The sequence below is a fragment of the Choloepus didactylus genome, chromosome X (assembly GCF_015220235.1).
Source record: "Choloepus didactylus isolate mChoDid1 chromosome X, mChoDid1.pri, whole genome shotgun sequence".
Lineage (NCBI taxonomy): Eukaryota > Metazoa > Chordata > Mammalia > Pilosa > Megalonychidae > Choloepus > Choloepus didactylus.
In genome coordinates this window covers 75,613,310-75,621,634 of record NC_051334.1, presented here as the reverse complement: position 1 = coordinate 75,621,634, position 8,325 = coordinate 75,613,310, and the positions used below count along the sequence as shown (strand labels likewise).

Here is an 8,325-nt window from a genome sequence, read left to right as displayed (position 1 = left end):
TCTTTCTTGAAGGAGCCTGGGCTTTCTCACTGCCGCCCTGTTCTCCCTGGCTCAGCTCTGCCTCCTGGCCTGGGACTAACTGAGGGAGATTGTGGAAGGAGAGTAGCCTCTAAGTCCCCTCCCAGTTCCCTGCTTCGTGCCAGCCCCTAGAGGCATGGATGTGCACGCACACCCCCACACCTATACCCACCCACCCATATCCCCTAAATGAGCCAGAACTCTTTGTTTTAGCTTCCATCAGACTACCCACATTTATCTTGCCTGTCCATGCATCGTGGGGAATTCAGCGGTGGAGACCCCAAGACCAGGAGCTCCCAAGTTCCAGGAAGCTCACAGCCCCTGGTCCTGAGCCAGGGAGGCATCAGTCTCAGAGGGCCTACACCCTCAGGTGAGTCTGGTGGGTTTGGTATGTGGGGAGTGAAAAGGGGAGGCGAAGAGGGAAAACTCTGGCTCTGTCAGTTGTGGGCCCTCAGCCCTGCTCTCAGGCCTTTCTGCCTACCCTTTAGCTCCCCCACAGGAAACAGGGTGTAGACAGCGCTGGCTTTAAGCCAAATCATCCTCTGCTTTGGGTTTGGCCAGTGGGAGTGAGTTATGGCAGTGCCCCAAACTCCAGCTCCAGGAGTAGACATTCAGAGGAACAGAACCTTTGTATTAGGTCCTGTTCAACCACACTGCTCATTCCAGGGACCGGCTGCGGCTGCAGCTCTGCCAGCATCGACCCACAGCCACACTCCCTGGGGCCACGGTCTCTGATGGGTCTAGTCAGGACAACAGGGAGGGCAAGCCCAGGGAAGGCTGCAGGTGCTGGGCAGAGCAGGGGCAGCTGCTTGCCAGCAGAGGGTGGTGCTGGCCCAATTTAGACCCCACTCAGTCCTTTCCATCTCACTCCTAAGCCTGGCAACTGGATTTTGTGTTTTCTTTCAGGTCACCAGGAGCCACTTGATGTTCCCCCAAGAACAGGAACGGCAACAGCAGCTACCTGAAGCACAGAGCTGCCCTGGGGTAATGCTCTCTCTGGTTCCTAGAAACCCAAGTCCAAACTAGATAGGTGGGATCTGAGTCCAAATTAAAATGATTTATCGCCCCCCCCCCCACTATCCATCCCGCTCTCCCGACCCCACAGAGGGGGGGTACCTCCTTTCCATCGTGGATTCCATTCCAGTCTAGCCACTGGGCTTGGGATGTGGGTATGGAGGGCTCTGGGGTAAAGGGGAGGACGAGGAGAGAGTTGGCAGGAATATACTAATACTTTCTCTTTCTCCGATATCTGCTGGGCTAGTGTCTCTTGCGACAGAAAGAAATTGATGACCTTAAACATCAACTTGGTATGACGAACCTCTGGCTGGGGCAGGGGCCGAGCAGGGTGTCTTAGTGTGGAACCCAGGGGTGGGGTGGGTTGCAGGAGCAGGCGGCCTCCCAGAGACCAACATCCCTGTGGGTGGAGGACCTAGCAGGTCTGGAGCCTTCTCTGCATTTACGTGAAGGTATGTGTGTGTATAGGAATTTATTGTCGGAACTACATGTACACTTTGTGAACAAGGTCTAGAGATCTTCCCTTAGGACATTTAGAGATACCCCATTTATTTTCCCTTTAACTGCTGCTTGGTGTGAGGTGAGCACATTATTTTAAATTTTTAAATTTAAAAAATTTTTAATAAAGTAAGCAGCATTCCCTTTTACCCATCACTATTATTAGCACTATGTATTAGTGTGGTATGTATGTTATAATTGATGAGAGATTATTATCATAATTGCACTATTAACCATAGTCCATAGTTTACTCAGGGTTCTCTTTTTGTGCTGTACAGTCCTATGGTTTTTGTTTATTTGTTTGTTTTTAACAAGTTCTGAATTACTGTGATAATGCACCAAAGTTTGCCATTCACTGGTATGTTGTGTTCCTGTTGAGGAAACATTTGCACACTTAATTCAGGTGTTGGGTGGGTGAGTCACCCCAGGGCTGCTGGGGTAAGATCTGGAGGTGGTTTCAGGTTGCAGGGTTTGGCTGTTCCCCATGGGGGCATGGAGACGGGTTTCTGTCTCCCTGTGTACAGAGTGCCTGGTTATGCCTTTTTCTGTTTCAGCGGTCATGCAGAGCCTCATTGACAAATTCCAGGCCCTTTGAAGTGAGTGTTACACATACCATACCCTTCCTTAGGCTTGGCTTTTCAGGAGGGCTGTGGGCTGGCCCTGGCCTGTGCCTCTTCCCTGACTCTGCTCTGTTTGACAGGTTGAACCCAGCATTCGTGTGCCGGAGGAGCAGCTGGTACCTTTCAAGCCCAGGAGCCGCAGCCAGCCTGGATCTCTCCTGTTCTCCTACCCCCACCAGGGTTTTCTATTTCCCTCTGTTTGTCTCCTCCCCACCCCACCCCCTACCCCCAGTTCAAATTAAACCAGTTTCAAATTAAAGTTCCTCTCATATTCCGTTGTCAGCCCTCTATGTTTTGGGGTGTGTGTGGCAGTGTGGGGGTACTCAGTATCAGCGATATCTTATAGTCGAATACCTCTTGCATTCTGTGATCTGCCTTCTCTAGCAGGGTCTCACCAAGCACCCTGTGTCTCTGCACCATGTAGCTGTTCCTGCCACGTTAGCATTTCCTCCCTTACTCCTATCCCCCCTCTTCATGTTCTCTCCTAATATCCTCTTCTTTGTTCTATTAGGTCCCATTCATCACCGCATTCCCCCTTCCCTTTCAGCAGGAAGTAATTCCTGCCTTCCAGAGCTCTCATCGCTCTTATCTTTCCTCCTTTGGATCAATGTCCTGTGTCTCCCCTCTCACCCCTTCTTTTCCGGCATATGCATCCTTCACTTCTCCATGATTTTATATTGGTTTGCTCATCCTCCACAGTTATTTCCACAGGAATTGAACAGCACAATTTTGCTTTTCTTCCCCCTTCCCAGACCCAGTCCTCTTTCTCCCACTGGTGCCACCATACACTTGGACAACTCAGCCAGAAACCTGCACATCATCCACATTTCCTCTTAAGCCTTACACGTTGAAACTGAGTTACTAAATCTCCCTCCAAAGTCTCAGCAGAGCAATAGAAGCAGAAGTCACATTGCAGTGGGTTGTGGAGCAAAGGGAAGGTACAGGGAGCACAGAAGAAATGAGCAGGTTAATCTTGGGAGTGGGGGTGGGGGAAACGAGTCAGTTCCAACACCTCCAGGCAAACTTGGTGGAACTACGGCAGGCACTTAGAAATGGAGTGGTTGTGATGGGAAAGTTTATGCTGTATACACGTCCCCACAATTATAAAAAGAGCAGTTAAAGTAACAATGAGAATTAAATGGAAAACATCCTGGATGGTATCTAATAAGGGATGAGAAAAAGCTCAAAAGGACCTTATTGGGACATGAGAAAATTAGAATGTAAACTGTAAACATTATGTCAATGTTAAATTTCTTGATAACTCTACTTAAGTTGGTTAGATAAGTGAATATTCCTGTTCTTAGGAACTGTACACGGCAGTATTAAGTATTCAAGGAGTGTGATGTATACAACCTACTCTCAAGTGTTCAGAAAATGGGTTGATAGATATTGGATAGATGGAATGATACAGCAAATGTGGAAAAAAGTTAAAATTGGTGTATTTGGGTATCTCAGTCAGTGGTGTGTTGGAGTTCTTTGCATGGGGTTTGCATTATTTTTGTAACTATCCTGTAATTTTGAAAATATTTCAAATTTTAAAAATTACAAAAGATTTTCACCAAAATTTAAATCAGTGAAATAGCTGGAATAACCTGATAATGCAATCAGATTCCTCTTTTGCCTCATACAAAGCTGTAACTTTATCCTCCCTTTTCACATCCTTAGTAAATAATCCATAGAAACAGATATTACCCTGGAAGAAGTGAGCATTACCAATTTGAAAATGATCTGTGTATGTTCTTTCAGAATTATTCCTATTTCTATTGAAAGATGAATAAGTGTCTACAATAGGGAAAGACTGCTTCATATATTAACTGATCATAGAATTTATTTAACAGAAGCATTCATTTTTATCTTGCTGTAAATGAAATGGAATGTCACTATAAAAAATTACCCCTTCTCCCCCAAAAAGAGGCCATCTCTTCTCATAGTAAAGCCCACTACTAACAGATACTGATGTGCTTAAATGCTGCCACCTTTTTCAAATATTCATGGGAGTAAGCTTCCATTGCAAAAACAACTGTTTTCATTCCCATCTGAAGTTAGAGATATTCAGAGTATATTATTTGTGATGTTGACATGTAAGTGAGAATTGCAAAGTTAAAATATTACATGTTTTAATAACTTTGGCGTATTTCTATATTTACTGCTTTTTCTATGTTCCATAATTAAAATAATATAATAATAGACATCACTGTCTAAAGCTCATGGTTGTCAATAGTTTTAAATTGTGCTTTCCGTTTGCACCCACATTTGCTAGCACTCTTTCTCTCACTCTCTCCATATTTTTTTTCATTGTTTTGCTGAATTGTCATGTGCAGACATTATGATACTTCATCCCTAAATACTTCAGCATGTGATTCCTAAGGAAAAGATCATTCTCCTACAAAACCACAATGCAATTATCACACTCTGAAATTGTAATGTAAAACAATACCCTTACCTAGTATATGATTCACATTCAAAATTTTCCAATTGTCCCAATAATGACCTTTGTAGGTTCTTTCTAATAAAATGTTTCCTATCAAAGATCATGCATTGCATTTAGTTGTCAAGTCTTTTTAGTGTCCCCTTAAACTAGAAAAATGTCCCAGACTTTTTTTGTCTGGCAGACACTGACAATTTTGAAGGGCCCAATCCAGTTGTTTTACAGAAAGCCTCTCAAGTTCAATTTGTCAGATTGTTTCCTCTTGATTAGATTCAAGTTAAACATTTCCGGCACAGGTGATGTCTTGTCCTCCTCAGTGGCTGACATTAAGAGATAACATATCGACACACCCTCAGGGAAACCAGATACTGAATATTTCTTCCCTCTGGGACCTGAGCCTGTTCTGGTCTGGGAAAACCTGATTTGGATAACCAAGGAAACCATGCCTAGACAACAGAAAATTACAACCTACACTAAGAAAAACAAAGTTATGGCCCAGTCAAAGGAACAAATGTACACTTCAACTGAGATACAGGAATTTAAACAACTAATGCTAAATCAATTCAAAAAGTTTAGAGAAGATATTGCAAAAGAGATAGAGGCTGTAAAGGAAGCCCTGGGCATGTATACGGCAGAAATCAAAAGTTCAAAAAAACAACTAGTAGAATCTATGGAAATGAAAGGCACAACACAAGAGATGAAAGACACAATGGAAACATACAACAGCAGATATCAAGAGGCAGAAGAAAACACTCAGGAACTGGAGAACAAAACACCTGAAAGCCTACACGCAAAGAAGCAGATGGAGAAAAGAATGAAAAAATATGAGCAACATCTCTGGGAACTCAAGGATGAAACAAAGTACAATAATGTATGTATCATTGGTGTCCCAGAAGAAGAAGAGAAGGGAAAGGGGGCAGAAGCAATAATAGAGGAAATAATTAATGAAAATTTCCCATCTCTTATGAAAGACATAAAATTACAGATCCAAGAAATGCAGCATACTCCAAACAGAAGAGATATGAATAGGCCTACGCCAAGACACTTAATAATCAGATTATCAAATGTCAAAGACAAAGAGAGAATCCTGAAAGCAGCAAGAGAAAAGCAATCCATTACATACAAAGGAAGCTTCATAAGACTATGTGCGGATCTCTCAGCAGAAACCATGGAGGCAAGAAGGAAGTGGTGTGATATATTTAAGATACTGAAAGAGAAAAACCACCAACCAAGAATCCTGTATCCAGCAAAGCTGTCCTTCAAATATGAGGGAGAGCTCAAAATATTTTCTGACAAACAGACAATGAGAGACTTTGTGAACAAGACACCTGCCCTACAGGAAATACGAAAGGGAGCACTACAGGGTGATAGAAGACAGGAGTGTGTGGTTTGGAACACAATTTTGGGAGATGGTAGCACAACAATGTAAGTACACTGAACAAAGGTAACTATGAATATGGTTGAGAGAGGAAGATGGGGAGCATGTGAGACACCACAAGAAAGGAGGAAAGATAACGACTGGGACTGTGTAACTTGGTGAAATCTAGAGTATTCAACAATTGTGATAAAATGTACAAATATGTTCTTTTATGAGGGAGAACAAGCAAATGTCAACCTTGCAAGGTGTTAAAAATGGGGAGGCATTGGGGGAGGGATGCAATCAGCATAAACTAGAGACTGTAACTAATAGAATCATTGTATTATGCTTCCTTTAATGTAACAAAGGTGATATACCAAGGTGAATGCAGATAAGAGGGGGGAATAGGGGAGGCATGTTAGACACTTGACATTGGTGGTATTGTCTGATTCTTTATTCTACTTTGATTTAAGGTTATTTTTCCTTTTGCTACTTCCTAGCTGTCATTTTTTTTTTCCTCTTTCTTTTGCCTCTCTACCTTCTTTGACTCTCCCTCCTGCCTTGTGGAAGAAATGTAGATGCTCTTATATAGATAGTGGTGAAGGTGGTGAACACATAAATGTATGACCATGCAGAAAACCATCGATTATTTACTTGGGATGGAATGTATGGTGAGTGAACAAAACCATATTAAAAAAAATGGGTTGATGACAAAACCTCGAGGGCAATATACTGAGTGAAATAAGCCAGACACATTAGGACAATTATTGCAGGGTCTCACTGATAGGAACTAATTACAATATGTAAACTCATAGACATGAAATATAAGGTACCAAGATATAGGACGAGGCTTAAGAATGGGGAGTGGTTGCTTAGTATGAGCAGAATGTTCAATTAGGATGAACTTAAATGTTTGGAAATGAACAGGGGTGTTGGTAGCAAGATGTGAGAATAACTAACGGTGCCGAATGGTGTGTGAATGAGGTGGAAAGGGGAAGCTCAGAGTCATATATGTCACCAGAAGGAAAGTTGGAGGTCAAAAGATGGAAATGTATAAAACTGAATCCTATGGTGGGCAATGTCCATGATCAACTGTACAAATACTAGAAATCACTTCATGAACCAGAACAAATGTATGACAATACAATTAGAAGTTAATAATAGAGGGGCATATAGGGAAGAACTATATACCTATTACAAACTATATACTACAGTTAGTAGTATTTCAACATTTTTTCATAAACAGTAACAAACGTACTATATCAATACTAGGAGTCAACAATTGAGGGGGGTTGGTTAGGGATAGGGGAGGATTAGAGTTTCCTTTTCTTTTTTTCTTTTTCCATCTTTCACTTTATTTCTTGTCTGGAGTAATGAAAAGTTTCTAAAAATTGAACAAAAATTAAGTGTGATGGATGCACAGCTGTATGAGGGTACCCAGGGGCGAGTGATTGTACACTTTGGATCTTTGGATAATTGTATGGTATCTGAACAATCTCAATAAAAATGAAAAAAAAAAAAAAAAAAAAAAAAGAGATAACATATCGGTCTGTCCCACCACTGGTGATGTTAACTTTGATCATTTGGTCAGAGTGATGTCCTTCAGACTGCTGTATTGTGAGATACCTTTTTCCTTTTTCATTTATGAGGTGTTACTTTGATGCTGTGTGGATATCCAGTTCCCCCATAAAATCCTCTTATTATCTTTTTGATGGCTACATCACTTTTGGTTATTTTTGCCTTTTCTTTCCTGATATTGGTGGCCTTGTTTTCTTGATCAATCTCACTGGAGTTTTACCAATTTTGTTAGGTTTTCAGAGAACCAACTTCTGGTTTTGTGATCCTTTCAATATATACTTGTTTCCTATTTCATTGATTTCAGCTTTAACTTTATTACTTTCTTTGAGCTTATTTTGATGTTCTAACTTCTCATTGATTTTTAGCTATTTTCTTTTTAAATATATGCATTTAACACGCCACATATCCCTCTAAGTACCGCTTTGGTTGCATCACACAAGTTTTTATGTGTAGTGTTTTCTTTTTATTGTTCAATTCCAAATACGGGAGACAACACAAAATTTCCACTCTCATCGGACAGACAAGTAAATTGTGGTATAGTCATACAACGGAATACTATTTCAGCACTGAAAATGTACAAAGTACTGTTACACAGAATAATAGCCATGAATCTTACAAGCATTATTTCAAGTGAAAGAAGCAAGAAACAATACAAACATACTCAATATTCTATTCATATAAAGTAAATAACGGTCAACACTAAACTATATCATTTAAGGTTGCATACATAGGATAATAAAACCATAAAGAAATGTGAGGAAATGATCACAAAAGCAAGGATGGAGTCTGTCTTTGGGGGAGGGATGGGCTGG

The 8,325-nt window shown here is 41.3% G+C and overlaps 1 long non-coding RNA gene across 1 annotated transcript; it reads left to right on the top strand.

The window, feature by feature from the left end:
- The first annotated feature begins 938 nt into the window (after positions 1 to 938).
- Positions 939 to 2,125, top strand: LOC119522939. Its single transcript, XR_005214569.1, has 3 exons — positions 939 to 1,002; positions 1,280 to 1,325; positions 2,085 to 2,125. It is a non-coding gene; the product is annotated as an uncharacterized LOC119522939 (long non-coding RNA).
- Positions 2,126 to 8,325: the final 6,200 nt, after the last annotated feature.